At 44.2% G+C, this 14,423-nt stretch overlaps 1 protein-coding gene across 2 annotated transcripts in view; it reads right to left on the bottom strand.

The window, feature by feature from the left end:
• LOC137436346 (fibulin-5) overlaps positions 1-14,423 on the bottom strand; it is a 158,577-nt gene that overhangs the window by 101,431 nt on the left and 42,723 nt on the right. The gene's annotated exons all lie outside the window — the stretch shown is intronic.

Here is a 14,423-nt window from a genome sequence, read left to right as displayed (position 1 = left end):
TTTATCACACAAAAAAAATCAAACAGACACACAAAACATATAATAAGGGGAGCGGTAGACAAGATGGGGAGAAAAGGGGAAGCACACAAACACAACATTTGAGAGCAGGGACATCGAGGAGATCTGTGGGAGGGAGAGGGCTTGGGGGGGGGGGGGGGGGGGGTTGGGAGAAGTATAAAACACAAGGACACTGCAAGGCTTAGCGGTTAGGGTGCCGGCTTGGGATCCTAGGATCCTGAGTTCGTAATCCCGGTCGATCGCTGCATTAATGCCAGGGGGGTTGACTCAGCCTGTCATCCTTCTGAGGTCGGCAAATTGAGGACCAACTTGGTGGGATGAATGATCCCGGTGTGTACCCCGATTTAGAATAGGTACACCGTATCCCTGCACATCGTAAGAGGCGACTAAGGGTTGGCGTCAGGAAGGGCATCCGGCCATAAAAACATTGCCTCAAAAAGGGAAGCATTCGGTCATGGGGCCCGCAAGGCTAACCCCCGCTCTAGTGGGGAAAATGGCCTTTAAACGATCATTCATTCATATATAGATCATTTTTGTCCTATCTCTCAATGGTAAAGAATCGCTTAAATAATTCTCAGATCCAGAACCGGATCCGGATGTTCACTAAAATCGAATCATTTCGTCCATGTCACATATCCAACCTTACCACCAATTTTGTCTGAATCCGTCCACAACTTTTTGTGCTATCCTCTTCACAACCAAACAAACAAGAAAGACGTCGTGCAGAGTATGATACTTGCAACCCGCTGCCCCTACCTCCCCCCCCCCCCCCCCAAAGAAAGGTTGCCATAAATGCATCAAATTATCCATTTCATTGAGATTAAATTTGACGATCTTAATCAAAGGTCAGGTCAATCATAAGAAAATTGATTATTTTTCAGATGAAAATTGATGATTTCGAATTTTGACCTTGGGCTCACCTTTAACATTTGGACTTCAAAACATTTGGTTCCTTAATTCAGTGATGCAATCTGCAATTGCTCTTTAATTCTCAGTTTAATTGGATGAAAATTGATGATTTTTCATTTGAAAATTGTTGATTTTATAAGTTTGACCATGAGTTCACCTTTGACCTCAAAAATAGTTTGTTTCCCAATTTAGTGACTCAATATGCAAATGCTGTACAACTTTAAAGTCAATCATATGCAAAATGACGATTTTACTAATTTGACCTCAAGATGACCTTTGACCTCAAAATCAATAGCCTTCTCAGTTGTGACTACCTGTACAACTTCATAAAGTTTCATGACGATCTTAAACACAGCTTGGGGCAATTGGATGGAAGTTGATTATTTTTCAGATGAATTGATCTCGAGTTGACCTTTGACCTTTTGACCTCAAAAATAGTTGCTTTCCCAATTCAGTGTTGCACTGTGCAATTGCTGTTTCATTTTCAAGTTAACGGGATGAAAATTTACGATTTTTCATATGACAAGTGGGCGTGCTATCGGTGTCTTAGATGAAGAGTGTGTGCGCTATTGCCGTTACCCTGAACAAATTACAAATTCCTGTCACCTTCAATCATATGTCAGGCCTGGCCAGCCGATTCGTGAATGACAGGCCAATAACGTTCCCCAGCCAACCCCACAAAATATGGGAATAATTGCCGCCATTAAAGAAGTTGCAGTACGAGTAATAGTTAAATTAAAATGTAATTCCTGATGAAGGCTGGTAATGCATAATAGGCCAATAATAATGTGACTTGACCTCACACTAATTGCAACAGAAGCAAACTCAACTGATTTGTGTATCCTCAATATGTCCTGAATGAGGAAAAAAAAGTGTTAAGGAATTGTATGGGTGGAAAGTTTTGAAAAATGCATAAATATAATCCTACCAAAAACCGATTTTTAGCCCTTTCTGCTAGATTTGCCTCTGCTGTATTTTTTTCCTTGAAGCAAAAAAAACACATACAGAGTATCAGTGATGAGAATTTATTGTGATCACATCATCACACTGATCAACTGCTGTATCCTGAAATTCAAAATGACTGCCATCCGCCCTATAGTGACAATACAATACAATCTAAAAAACTGAGCACTCTAAGTTGACATTTGGCAGGTGTATTGCTCAGGACCCATGGAAGTGGAGTGTCAAGATTGAAGTTGTTTGGGTGAGTGGTTCTCGAGAAAGTTACAAATAGTTAGCTCGCTATTTATTACATTATGTTACATTGTACATATTCTGCTAACTAGTTTAAACACGCCGCGCACGCCACAACTACAGTGCTTTTTTCTGAGTTATGAACCCTCTAACATCCTCTGCACATCCCTGACTAGGATCCAGTTCCAAACATGCACGTTTTCAACCGTGCGTGCATATTTTTCAACGTGCATATTTTTTTCCACTTTCAGGAAATGGAGGCATATGAACAGTGTGTCATTTGCAAGCAGTCTGTGGACGGAGGAGGGTCGTCAGTATCAACACTTGAAGAGAAGGGAAGTTCATCTATCAACCAGGCCAGTAAAACAAGGGGAGACAATATTCATGGCAATATTCAATATCAGACAATATTCAATATTCAATATTTATGCAATGATGCAGGCAACTAGACCAAGAGTCATGTTAGCACCACTTCAGTTTGGGTTGGGCGTGCAACTATATCACCACTTTGCATCGCGGTTCCTCATTGATACTCTTCATCACCTTGGGTTTTGTTGTGCATACCAGGAGGTGCACCAGTTTGAACGAAATGCAGCCAAATTCCATGGAACAAACATTCCTGACCTATCGACAGAGTTTGTCCAATATGTAGCTGACAATGTCGACCATAACATCCGCACGCTTGATGGGCTTGGTACATTCCATGGTATAGGAATGATTGCAGCCATAACCCCTGGAATTAGATCAAGGCAGCCAATCCCCAGGATCAAGGCTACTTCCTTGGATGTGGCAATGGTTGGAAGGGTACAAGTATGGTACCACAAAGACGAAAGGCACAATTTGACGGCACTGACCTACCAGAAGCTTGTCAACCTTCAGGTCCAGAACAGCTGTGAAAATCTTGATGTCCTGTGGAAAGCATCCGAGCAGTTCGTGCACACTCAATTGTTGATGCAGCCCTCAATGCACTGATGCTATCAAACGTGTTCGATTTCCATCTACCACAGCAATCTGGAACTACAGACAACAGCAAGGATGGAGATTCAGAGTCAGCCGAAGCAGCTGCAGCTGCAAGGCCACCGGATCATCAGATAACAGATGGAAGCAGAGATGCGGACCTGGAGGGAGCTTATAAGATCTATGAGAAGCTGATAAATGGGGCTATATCTGCTGAAGAAGTTTGTCAGTCTGAAGTTCGAGTGAGTATCAAAGACCGCCTTCAAAAGCACATCGAGTCCACCAAGAAGTCCTCTAGAACTTCAGCTCTCTGGGTTCAGTACATGGACATGCTGGACATCCTACGAAAATACATCAGTGCAGAACGCACTGGAAACTGGGCCTTACATCTGCAGGCTATCCAGGACATGCTACCCTATCTGGCAGCATCAGGACACAATCTTTACACCAAATCTGCCAGGGTGTACCTTCAGCAGATGCACAACCTCAAGACTGAACACCCAGAAGTCCAACAACGTTTCGAGGAAGGGTTCCACGTGATTCGGCGAAGCGATCGCCTATGGGCAGGTCTCTCACCTGACCTGGTCATTGAGCAGGTTCTGATGAGAAGTTTAAAAACCAGTGGTGGGCTCACACGAGGGCGAGGGATGACGGAGCAACAGCGTCTGTTGTGGCTGCTATCGATGCCCGCCTGTGCAGAAGTAAACCAGGCAATGGAGGGACTCACTGGGATCAACTACAACACTGGAGAGCAGAACAAAGACATGACTTGGTCCCGTGACTCAAGCAAGGCAATTCCGTGACTGGAAGGACACACTGACAGTTCTCAGTTATCTACAGGAGCACAATCCATTCAGCAATGACCCTAGTTTCCGGAATATTGCCACTGGGGAGAATGCCCTTTCCACCGTCAACGTTGATACAGCACAGTCCGTTGGCACTGCGATACTGAAGTCCATGGATGGACTAACACCTGCTGAGTTCACCTTCAAGAGGTGAACTTTCTCGAGAACCACTCACCCAAACAACTTCAATCTTGACACTGCACTTCCATGGGTCCTGAGCAATACACCTGCCGAATGTCAACTTAGAGTGCTCAGTTTTTTAGATTGTATTGTATTGTCACTATAGGGTGGATGGCAGTCATTTTGAATTTCAGGATACAGCAGTTGATCAGTGTGATGATGTGATCACAATAAATTCTCATCACTGATACTCTGTATGTGTTTTTTTTGCTTCAAGGAAAAAAATACAGCACAGTCAAATCTAGCAGAAAAGGCTAAAAATCGGTTTTTGGGTAGGATCATATTTATGCATTTTTCAAAACTTTCCACCCATACAATTCCTTAACACTTTTTTTTCCTCATTCAGAACATATTGAGGATACAAAATCAGTTGAGTTTACTTCTGTTGCAATTAGTGTGAGGTTGACCCTTTTTTTTGCGTAAAATGCCTGCACTATAAAGCAGCAATTTGGTGTTCAATAATGATCCTTTATATTAAACCTTGGAAAGAGAAGTCCATGAAGATCAAGATCAACACCTTCAATTGTGGATCGAATGGCTAAGAACGTCTTTTATCCTTCTGTTGAGAAAAATCTAATATCTTGTAGGTTGTTGGTGATTGTAGTGAGTGCTTTCACACACCTAATGAACGCACTCACATCCTGCTATCATCTAAAATGATTACTCTCTGTACCTGTTGGCTGGCGATATGAAACGAGTACGGGACACTTCCCCCTGGCCCCTGATTTATTTCCAACAACCGTGGTGACAACAATCAGTAGAGCTAATAGAAGCATCTATTCGATGATGGTGTGGCGGTTACCTTATGTGCAGGTAACCGCATGTGGCGGTTACCTTATGTGATTACCTTATTTGGGCATAATACACGTGCACGGGCCTGTTGGACTTGTGGTTGTGCGGACGTGACGCATGCGCGGTTGCCGGAGCCACGCCCTCCGAAGAGGGCGTTTGGCTTTATATAAGCGTGCCGACTTCCGTTTGAGTTTAGTGTGCTGGATCTTGCTGTTACAATAAACCATCTTCGAACCCTACGAATGGCCTCGTTCTCTCGCCTTCCGCGACTCCTAAACTGGCACCAAGAGGCAGTTAATTACTACGACGACGACGACTACTACTACGATTACAACTACAGACTTCATAGTACATCTTAACATCGAGAAACAAGAGCATGGGCAGGCTCCACGAACGGAAAATTTGATTGGTCATAATGACGTAAAATGAATTGATATTTTGTCCAAGTCCTGATAAACTAAAGTTTTGAAAGCGCTAAATATGTGAGTTGTGTTCTATAGTGTTCAAATATATAATTAAATTGAGATAAAATAAAGATTTTAAAGGTCGTATAATTTTTTTCCCGGAAGTTTAACGCCGCTGATGCAGCGTCTTATACATTACCTTATCTCACACATTACTTTAGTTACTCATGCTTGTGTGGTTTGTGCCATTATGACATCCTTAAAAACAGTACTCTTCCTGTTTGGAATGACTTCAAATTCTGTTTGACAGACAGACAGACTGACAGAGTAAAAAGAAAATCTCAGTCCGCTCTGCGCATTCGCGTTTGTGAGGAATTCAGAGCCAAAGTATTTTGCTCAACTACAGGTTCGTTTTCCAATTTGTGTTCACAATATAACATTCAATTTAAATGAAGTTGTTGCTCGATCATACACTGAAGTTTAGACAGAAGTACAGACAGACAGACAGACAGACAAAAATATGCCAATTGCTAAACAGCGCTTTTCGCTTCACATGCATGGGGTAACTACTTCCGCGGGTAACTACAGCGCGGGGTAACTACTTCCAGTTTCATTTAATCCCACCTTGTGGCGTCTGCTGCATGAAATTTCCCTCTCCACACCATCTATACTGAGCATCTTCTCTCTGCACTCCCCCTTACACATGTACAATCAGAGACTTGCCAGAAACCCCCCTTCCTCCCTTCCAACATTTGCCGGTACTGCAAAAGCCAACGAGTATCCGAGTCAAATTTATATCATGCTTATGCATCATATACAAGCAACAATGATGTCGACATATATTTCTTCGTTCTAATTTCATTCATCATTATTATCCGGAAGTAAAGGTAAACCTGTTGAAACTTCCATTCATTCCATCGATCTTTTTCTTTTTTTTTCACACCAGTTTTCAACATCGTGTTCACATCCAGAATGAATAAACAAACTCCATTTCACGTGTGCATGGACGTGTAACTCACATATGTAAAATAAATAAACAGACGGGAAATTGCTGAGAGATATTTTTCCGTTCTTATTTCGATATTTTTTCCGTTCTTATTTCGATATTTTTTCGTTCTTATTTTGTAATCTATGTGCACGTACACTTTAAATAAGTGTATTTGAAATCTTTAATTTAAAAAATGTCATTTTGTGTTCTGTAACGAAAAGAGTAACAATGGTTTTCCCGGGAGAGATAGGTGTTATGTGATGTTCTTATACACTGTCCAAGAGACACATGCACATGTGTGTGTATGTGTGTATGCGTGTATGTGTGTGTGTGAATGTGTATATGTGTATGCATGTGTGTTGGTGTACATGTGTGTGTGTGTGCGTGTGTGTGTGTACATATGTGGATGTGTATGTGTGTGTGTGAGCCACTCTTCCCCGTGTGTGTGACCGCTCTCCCCCATATGCGTGATGTGGGAGGGAGAGGATTTGAGCTCTTAAAGTCACATTTTACATGAGATGTAATAACACATTTCAAACTGTATTTCCCATGTGCACGCACATGCATTCACATGTTATCAGAAGTAAATACATTGTGTAGATTACATTATTTGTGGATCTGATAAATTGCCAGTAACCATTTTGTGAAACTGAATGTGCAGGTGTAGCATCTAACTCAATATGTCCAAATGTCACACACGTCCATGCCCGTGGGATTCCCACGGGTGACCCCACTAGTATTCAAATATTGTGCTGGGAAGTGTGATGTCGACGATATGGGTTATAATGGTAAGGGTATTGTTGTTGTAGGTGTCAACCTGTTGCTTAGTGGGAAGGTCGAGAGAGTGGGAGAGGGTGACAGAGAGAGACAGAGCCACGAGGGAAAGGGCTGGTCCATGGGGACCGTGACCATGACCATGCTGCCCTGACGAATCTGGGGCAGCAGGAAAGAATGCGGAAGATTTGCCCCCCGACTTATATTGGGGGGTGCAACCACCGCAAAAATACGTCCCCTATAGTTGTATGAAGTTTTTGGCATAGTTGATGGTGTCGGGCAAGGTATCATCAGATGCTGATAAGAATTCTCCTGGGAGAAGAAGATGTGCACAGTACACTAGCACTGCAGTGCAGTGTCCAATGTCGTCTTTTAGAGCAGCTCTCTTACAAAGCCAGACCATAAGCATGACGTCTGTCCAGTGAATGTAGTTGTCACCCACTTTCAGGGAAGCCTGGAGTTGGCAGTGAAAATGCTCCACATACTATTTGCTGCTGGATGGTAAGTGGTCGTACACACATGGTCAGTACCCAGGAGTTGAGTCATCTCACGAAATACAGATGATTCAAACTGGTAACCATGATCCATAGTAATGGTTGATAGATCACCAAAATGTGCGATCCAGGTGTGGACAAAGGCCCTGGCGATGGTAAGTGCGGTGATGTCAGCTATCGGTGTCGTCTCCAGACAACAGCTGAAACGGTCAACGCAAGTCAGCAAATAGCAATACCGTTTGAAGGTGGTAGGCGACCGACAAGATCGACATGAACCCTGTCAAAACGCCTATCTGGTGTTGAAAAGCTACCAAGTGGTGCGAAAACATGACGGTGGATCTTGGAGCATTGACATTGAAAACATTGGTTGGCCCAACGGTGCACGTTGGCATTTATGCATGGCTAGACATTGCACATGGTGATGATTCGCTGAGTTGCTTGAATCCCCAGGTGTGCGAATGAGTAAAAAGTGCCAAAGACTGTATAACAGAATGCCACAGGAACGAAAGGGTGTGACTGTCCCGTCTTTGTATCACACACAAGTGTAGTGTTTGTCGCTGGGAGCGGTACCTCGTGCAATGTAAGCAATACAATTGCAGACTGTGGAGCTCAGTGTCCTCCCATTGTGCTGCTTCAAGTGCATTACAATTGATGGCCAGTGTGTTGGTAGAAGACAACACCAATACATCGATGTGTGAGAGAGTATGGGCCACCGAGTTTGCGAATCCTTTGATATACCGGATGTCGTGGTGAATTGCGAGATATAACTGAGTTGGTGAAGTGTACGAGGAGAGTACAGTGAGCGTCCCGAATGGGGGGACAGAGCGAAAGTTATAGGTTTGTGGTCAGTCTGCCCTCTAAGAGAATTGTCGGGCCTCTAAGAAGTGGCGGAAGTGCTTGATGGCAGGTATACAGCGCATAATGCACAATCAAAGTCACTGTATTTGCGTTCTGTTGGATTCAGTGTTTTAGAGAAGAAGGCCTGTGGGTTCCAGTTGGCATCGATTAACTAGTGAAGGGGCACACCCTCCTCGATCTCAGATGCATCTACCATCAGGCATGTTGGCGTCTCTTTCTTTGAATGAATCATGGGTGAGGCATTGGCAAGTGCGTTTTGGTGTGGAAAGCTGATAAGGTTTGATCCACCCATCAGAATACTTCAGGTTGCTAACCAGTTGCGAGTAACTTGTTCAGCAGCTGCAGTGTTGTAACTGAGTTTGGAATAAATTGGTGGTAAAAGTTGATGAGACCCAAAAACTCTTCCAGCTTGCATTGAGATGACTGAAATGGAAAATTCCAAATAATCTGCACCTTCTCCCCGAGCAGGGGATGCCTGAGCAGTTGGTTAACACAGTATCCGAGGACTCCGGAACGCTGAATATGCACTTTGTGGGATTGATGACGATGTCGATGTCCTGCAAATTAGTGAAGAGAAGACATAGGTGTCCCTGATGTTTTTCTGTGGTTGCATTGCTGATTAATACAATCTATATACATGGATCAGAAGTGTAGCCTCCGGAGTACCTGATCGATAAAATAAAAGGTTTGTGTGGTATTGCATAGACCGAATGGCATCCAAAGGAATTTCAACAGGCCAAAAGGTATGATAACTGCTGCCTTCTGGATGCCATCTAGATCCACAGGAATCTGATGGTACACACAAACAAAATCGTAGCACCATGGAGTGTATCGATAATATCCTGAATGTGTGGAATGGGGTAACGGTCTGGAACAGATGCATTGTTTGAGGTCCGGTAATCGGCGCAAGGGCGCCAATCCCCAGGTGACTTTTTGGGTACCATGTGCAGCCGTGAAGCCCAACTGCTGGATGATGGTTTGACAATCCCACGTTGTGACATATAGTCCCGTGGTTCTTAACCTGGGTTCGACCGAACCCCAGGGGTTCAGTGAGCCAGTTTCAGGGGTTCGGCGGAGGTCCTCCGAAACGCATTGCAATTTTTTTATTTTTTTTATTTTAGATTTGTATCAATTTTGAATCTATGTGTAATTACGCTTATTATTAATATTATTATTATTTTGCTATGTATGTTACGAACGAATGGAAATGTTATTTGTAATTGTATTCCCATCCCATTCATGGTTTCTCTGGTCTGTGTTTAAGATAAGTTGTTTCACACTGACTGTAGTAAGTTGAATCAATGAGCAACTTCCTAATTATTCTGTTGATGGTGCTTACTTGCTTACTTACTTACTGGATTTTGGACTTTGCAGGTGTTCAGAAATTCCAGTGAATAGCCTCGATTAGCTTCCCGTGTGCCGTGCATCATTGGTCGCGCCTTACTTTGGAGTTACTGATTAATTGAAAAGTAAGTTAGAAATGTTTGTGGATATGCAGGGCGGGTTCAAAGTTATATTAAAGTCAAAAGTGGATGGTGATTATAAAATATGATTGAATTACTCAGAAAATTAGGTGGAGGTGATATAACTCCTTTGGTCGCAATTCAAAACTAACAATTCGCAGTTTTCTATGTAATATTTTAATGGGATTTGAGGTGACATAGAGTTGAGTAGATAATAAATCCCGTCATCGTAACTATAAGTTATGTTTTCTTCGTTAAAATTTCTCAGTTTTCAGAGGGGTACTGATTATATTTAAGCATGTTCCTTTTTAAATTTTTGTCATATAATTATTTGCCCGAACTCAATTAAGATCAGTTTGTTACTTTTTTTTTTTTTGCAGTATGTCGAGCAAAAAAAGGAAGTGGTCAGAGGATTACGTGCGGTACGGGTTCACGTGTTTGACGGAACGGGTCGGAGGTCAGCGTCCTCAATGCATGCTTTGCAATGTCAAGTTGAGCAACTCCAGCCTTGCACCAGCAAAACTACGGGAACACTTAAAAAAACTGCACGGCGAGGGGCAGAACAAAGACGCAACGCTGGATGAATTCAAATTGAAGAGTCCGATTCGACGCAAGTGCTACCTTGCCCACTCTCGGCTTCATTCCAATTGACAAACCGATCCTCACCGCATCGTATGAAGTTGCATACCTGATCGCAAAGCAGGGCAAACCGCACACCGTTGGCGAGACACTCATCAAACCGGCCGCGTTGAAGATGGCCAACATCATGCTGGGAAAAGCTGCTGAAAACAAGTTGTCTCTCGTTCCACTCTCAAATGACACCATCAGATGCAGATTTGATGACATGAGCGACGACATCCTCGCCCCGGTAGTTGCAGATCTAGTCACGAGCCCGACGAAATTCAGCCTTCAACTCGACGAGACCACCGACGTTTCGAATTTGAGCCAGCTCATCTTATTTGTGCATTATGTCAAAGGAGACGAGATCAAGGAAGACTTTCTGTTCTGTAAGCCTCTCACAACAATGATGAAGGAAGCTGACGTGAAGAAGCTTGTGGACGACTTCTTCAGAAGCAATGGCCTCTCGTGGAACATGGTGTCTGCAGTTTGCTCGGACGGAGCTCCAGCCATGCTGGGATGCAACTCCGGTTTTGGAGCGCTGGTGAAGGCCGATGCACCACACATCATCGTCACGCACTGAGTCCTGCACAGACACGTGCTGGCATCAAAAACCCTGCCTCCAAAACTGGCCAATGTTCTGAAAATCGTCGTTGAAACTGTGAAGATGCGAAGATTCAGAACACGGCTTCGCACATAATTCAAAGTGCTGTGCAATGAAATCGGCTCTGAATTCGAAGTCCTTCTCTGCCACTCTAACGTTCGATGGTTATCACGAGGGAAGGTAGTGAGCCGTGTTTTTGCCTTGCGTGTAGAATTAGCCCTGTTTTTGCGAGAACACCAGCATTGCCATGCAACGCACTTCCAAGAGTCAGAGTTCATCCTCGCCTTGGCGTACTAGGCTGACATCTTCGACGCACTCAATCATCTCAATTGCCAGATGCAGGGCGGTGGAGTGAATGTCATCGAATCTGAAGAAAAGCTGAGCGCTTTCCGAAAGAAGGTACCGTTGTGGAGGCGGCGAACAGAGAACGACAACTTCGCGAACTTTTCGCTACTGCACGAGTGCGTGAGCGGGATCGAAGATGAGTCTGAAGTTGGAGGCACTGCTGTACCGGGGGAGCTGAAGCAAGCGATTGCCATGCACTTGGATGAGTTGGGAAAGTCATTCGATGGCTACTTCCCCGACCAAGAGCAATACCCAGCATGGGTGCGGCAGCCGTTTACTTTCGACGTTGCAACAGCAGGTGTCAACGACCAATACCTCAACGACCTCATCGAACCTCAGCAGAGCCAGACTCAACAACAACTCTTCGGCACAACAACTCTCTCAACGTTTTGGTGCCGCCAAATGGAAGGGTATCCTCACATCGCTAAAATTGCCCTTGAGATCCTCACGCCGTTCCTTACAACGTATCTCTGCGAGCATGTGTTTTCGAAACTGGTGGACATTAAAACAAAGAAAAGGAGCAGGCTTGCATGCGAAAATGATTTGAGGGTGGCCCTTGCCAAAACAAAACCACGCATTTCCCAGATCGCCTCCCGAAAAGAAGAACAGAAAACGCATTAAGATGCAATTCTTCTTAAATTTTTGGTCAAATTTGTGGGGTTCTGCGAGTGTTCGTTGGGTTTCGTTGGGGTTCAGCGCCTTTAAAAAGGTTAAGAACCACTGATATAGTCAAACCAGTGGCGGGAGATACATCATTCCTCAGGTGCTCGTCGGGGTAAACAGGAGGTCCTGTGCTCTTGATGTGATGCATGATCTGACGTTTCATGGGCTGGATTGTTGCCGATGGGCGCATTATGGTGGGAACATAAAGTACTTTCTGAAATGGGCACATGGGCGGGAATGGAAGACACGTGATATTCAGCGAAGAAACGGTGGGTGCTTTACAGAGAACACTAAGCTCTGTAGAGGCTTTCAATAGACGGTGATGTTTGACATCCAAGAGGAGTTTGAAATGATGCAAAACATCCACATCTAGGATAGAGTATCTGGTGCCGGCAATAGTAAACACCAATGAAAGAACGATGTAAACCCAAATCAAGCTGGAGGAGACGTTCTCCAAAAGTACCAATAGCACTGTTGTTAGTGACATGTAAATGATGTCATGAATATTCCTGTCAACTTTTCCGTTCAGCGGCAGATGGTGGCACAATGCTCACCTCTGCCCCTGTATCCCCAAGAAAACGAAGTCCGCGAGTATGATCTATGTGGAAGAGAAGGTGACTAACGTATGACACAGGTGAACTCATCACCATTTGTTGTGTCCCTTCCTGTTGCCCTATGGCCGATATGAGCACAGTGCACGACACTGATGAGCATTAGCACCGAATGCCATGTGGTACCAACACTAATCTGGAGTGTTTATGGAAGGTGAAGGTGAACGGTAGCGTGAGGTACAGATTTTCTCTCTGTCCCTGCAAGGGGTACACAAAGATTGGCATGACTGGTGTTGCATAGCATTGAGCTCTAAGACAATCTTCTTAAGGTCCACTATTTCAGCTTGTAGCTGTGTGATGTGCTGTGGTTTAGGTGTCACATTAGCAACAATCGGTGTAACGGTGTCAATGAGATAATCAGCTAGATCCGCGGTGACGTGTAGTGCCAGCTCTGCGTTAGCAGCAAGTATCATACAGTGGTGGGGTGGTAAACATTTCAAGAAGGAGCAACTGGTTGAAGTGGCGGTCACCGAGAAACTGCTACATTTGATGCAGTATTGTGTGGACCTTTGATCTCCTAAATTCTCAGTGTAAGGAGTTGTTGAAAGCGGCGGTGCTCAGAGGGAGTCATCCGCTTCATGAATGCGATCTCCAAAGTCATGTCCGTAGAGCTCGTTGGAAGCAGTACTAAAATATTGCTGCTGTGTGCAGCAAATATTGCTGAACCTCCACAGCATTCTCTGGTGACAAGGAGCCAACAATGTATTTGAATTGCGTCAACTCGGTAGTCATCTTTTGGGTGTCAAATTGGGCTTCAACTTGCTTAAACCACAGCTATAGGTCATTAGACCAGAATGGCGGCAGATTTATCGAAACAACTGCCACTGATGAAGCTGGTTGAGCGTCTGGGAAGAGCATGGCTGGTTGGTGGTTCCCGGCGACTGGTTGCATGCTTGTAACTCCTTGTCCATCTTGCATCATGTCAGGGTCTCCAGAAAACACGTTCAAGACGTTTGTATTCCAAGTCGATTCTACATAACACTGCAACGGTCAAAAGCTCCCCCAACATACCACTGCCAGGAAATCCCTCCAAACCAAAGCTAAAGCATATTCACATATTACGGACCCAAAATGCAAATGATACCACTGCACTTCCCATGGATGTACCGCTGAGAGACCGTGGACACCATCTCATCGCCATCCTCTCGCCTTTGTCCTGTGCCGTACCATCCTCTATGACATGGGGTCGTGGTGGAACCAAGATCAGCGTGCCTACGTTAAGTCCTAGTCTGCATTCCTCTCCATTGTGTGAATCTGGTATTTTTGTGTCATTAGCAGGGGTTTCGTTTGCTTCCATTACAATTTGATATATTCCCTTCTTCCCTTATTTTTTTGTCTGTCGCCCACCAGATCTGTTATCGTGTCTCGTCTGTCCTCATCCCCCCCTATTCTTTTTTAATAAACATTTTAACTGCAAGAAACATCTTCCTGCCTTTTGCATTCATACACATTCGGACCAACCGCAAAATTTGGTTTGTATTGGAGCGACCCTTGGGGGGGGGGGGGGGGGGGGGGAGGGGGGGGGGATAATACCATTTAATGAACGCATTGTAAATTCAGAGCTAATTTAGTAATTCGTGAGGGTCAAAGACCCTTGGCATGACGGTTGATGCGACTAATACCTTGCAATGCCAAAATATCAACTTAACAATTTATAATCCAATACTGTCTCAAGTTGCCATATTCATGGAACTTCCATACAACCT

This window comes from Myxine glutinosa, chromosome 11 (assembly GCF_964187855.1).
Source record: "Myxine glutinosa chromosome 11, kmMyxGlut1.1, whole genome shotgun sequence".
Taxonomy (NCBI): Eukaryota; Metazoa; Chordata; class Myxini; order Myxiniformes; family Myxinidae; genus Myxine; species Myxine glutinosa.
This window is presented reverse-complemented; position numbering and strand designations above follow the sequence as displayed.